We start from the raw sequence: 3,002 nt of genomic DNA on the forward strand, positions 1-3,002 counted from the left end.
GTGCACGTGAGGGAACATGCACAAATCAGTATAAGAAACACTCTTTTGCCCGCTCAATCCTTGCATGTTTTTCAAGCTCTGCTCGAGGCTTCTCATTCTTTTCGCCATCTCATCCTGCTCTGGGTCTTTGGGGGTTTTGTCCTGCCCTGGTGTAAGCTCGTACGGTGGCGGCTGAGAGTAATTATATGTGGGATATTGAGGAGGATCCATAGGAAAGACAGGGTTTTGGAAGGTGAATGCTGAGGGATCCAAGGCAGGCCTTGGCAGTGAAGGTTGTGTTGTAGCAGGGCATGGTGGAGCAGTGAAGATGTTAGGAGCTGCTCCTGCTGGGAACACCTGGGGGCGGACCTCAGAAGGCGTTCCGACGAAATGAGCAGTCATGGTAGGTTGTCCCAAAGGAGTATGAGGGTGGCTGATGGGGATATTGGAGGTACCCCCAGATCTAGGGAATAGTTCAGGAAATCCAGGGATGGCGCTTGGAGGCTCCCTTCCATTGGTCCAGGCGTCCCACATTTCCATGAGTCGGAGACGTAGTATCCGGTTCTCTTCAGCTGTGCCAGACTCAGATGCCGGGATCCCCGAGATGGGGCTGTCCTCAGAGATGGGAACTGCGGGCAAAGTCATTTCTGTAGACATTTCCCCACTTCCTTTCGATCTGGTAAAGTATTGATGCGATGCCAGCTTACCACAACCAACCACCGTTTCTAAAAGCTAGGCTGGAATTGACAGCAACACACGGTTAGTTTGAGATAAAGAACAGATAGGTGATCGCACATTGGGGTGTGATGCACCTATACAGTTAAACAGATGTCTACATGTTTGCACTGGTTGCATGCGTCATCCCGGCTTTTCTTTTCTATTTTCTCTTCTTTTGATTTCCACTCTTTGTTTTTCTTGCTTTTCTTTCTCTTTTTGTTTTTCTCTCGTTTCTCTTTTCCCTCTATTTTTCATTTTCTGCTTTTCCCTTTTCTTTTGCCATGGTTTTTCTCTTGATTCCTTATTTTCTCTTTTTGCGTTTCTTTTCCTCTCTTGTTTTTCCTTCCCTCGTGTTTTCTTCTTCTTTTTTCTTTCTTTTCTCTTTTTTTTCTCTCTTAGGGTTACGGTCGAATCCTATGGAGATTGCCTACGTATCATGACCCCGCATGAATCAGACCAAGCGTAGTTCTTGCAAATAAGCTAACTCTCTTTTTTCGGAATTTTGAAAGAAATGCTTTAAAAGAAAGAAGGGAAATATGTACTTTTGATTTTTGATTTTGATTTTTTCTTTTGAATTTTTGAAAGAAAGACTTCTAAACATTTCTTTTCTTTTTATTGGAACTTTGAGAACTTTTAGAAGTAAAAATATTTTCAAAATATTGTCGGACTCATTTTTCTTTACGAGAGAAAGACAGCTAAGGAGTATTTTAATGACTTATTCTGACCTAAAAGGAAAAAGTGGCTATTTTTGCAAATTTTTCTTTATCTAGAAAAACAAGGACTTGGTTTTGCAGATACGGCCTTTCAGCACTTCTGGGAGGGAGATTTTAAGGTTGTGCCCGCAAATCATTTAAAATGACTCAGGGTGGCTGTTCTTGCAAAAATAGCCTTCCGGCGCCCTTTTGGGGACATTCGGCTTATTTTAAAACAAGAATGGCATCACCCGATTTATTTGACAAAAAATTAAAATTTTGGTATTTTTGGCTATTTTTGCAAAAGGGTGGTTGGACCCGATGAGGGTTGTCTACGTATCTCACATCCGGTGAGAATCAAACCAGCGTAGTTCGGGCAGATTGGGAACTGAGTAAACTAACTCCCTTTTTTTTCCTTCTTTTTATAAAACGCAGACCATGAAAGCTTTAAGGCCAAAGAAAAAATATTTGTGATTTTTTTGGATTTTTTTTTTTGGAATTTTCTAAAAACAATGCTTTAAAAGAAGAAAGGGAATTTTCTAAAAACAATGCTTTTTGTTTGAGTTTTTCATTTGTTTTCTCTTTTTCTACGGAAAAAAGAAAATAGTTTTTGGATTTTGGATGTAACCTCTTAATTTTCGAAAGAGGGACTTCTTTAAGAAAAATATTTTGAATTTCTGAGCTTTTATTTATTTACAAAAGTACTTCTAGAGAAAAACAAAAATATTTTGGACTTTTCAAAATTTTTATTGACATGTACAAAAAAAGACTTCTAAAGAAGAAAAGAGTATTTTTGGATTTTTATTTCTTTTTTGGATTTTTGGAAAAATACTTCAAAATGAAGGAAACCTGTATTTTTGGATTTTGATTTTTGTTGCTTTTTTTTTATGAAAACGTTAGAAAGAAGAAAACAATTTTTTGTGAGTTTAAAAACTATTTTCTCTCTTTTTTTTTAAAGATTTTTAATGAAGGAACTAAAAGAAAATATTTTTGGATTTCAGCATTTCGGTACTATTTGGGCATTGGTGTTTTTCAAAGCAAATGGTTACCCTCCCTTAGTCCTAACACTGCGTATTTTCTCAACTTTCACTCATTATATACAAACCGGTCAACATGCAAAACCGAGCAAATAAATGCGCAAGCAGCACGTAAGATGCATCGGGATGGTCTTTTCATTTCAGGTCACCTGTCCTAGACGGGCCCAACCCCTGTGTTGAGTCCCCTAAGTCAAATGCACATGATGCAAACAAACGTCCTACTAGGGATCCGGCATGAGGTCGAGTTATTCTAGGTTCAAAACCTGAGTATATGTTCTAGACTGTGTACCCGAGCGGACAACCCGAGTCGAGGAGGGGGCTACATACCGGGGACCCGCAAGATCGTCCGGCTTAGTAACTTGTCCGAGCCTCTTTCTTATTTCAGGGTATGACACTAACAGAATAGGGAGTCTCAACCAGTAAGCACATCCCCGGAGGTGAGAAGAGAAGGGTTTCGGCACAGTTTGTATACAGTTCAGATAATATCAAAGCGGTAAAGCATTTAGCACATTTAGCAAGAAACATGTAGGAAAATCAGATAAAGCCAAACATAACAATTATTCTAAGCTCGAATTCT

This window comes from Nicotiana attenuata, chromosome 10 (genome assembly GCF_001879085.1).
Source record: "Nicotiana attenuata strain UT chromosome 10, NIATTr2, whole genome shotgun sequence".
Classification (NCBI taxonomy): domain Eukaryota; kingdom Viridiplantae; phylum Streptophyta; class Magnoliopsida; order Solanales; family Solanaceae; genus Nicotiana; species Nicotiana attenuata.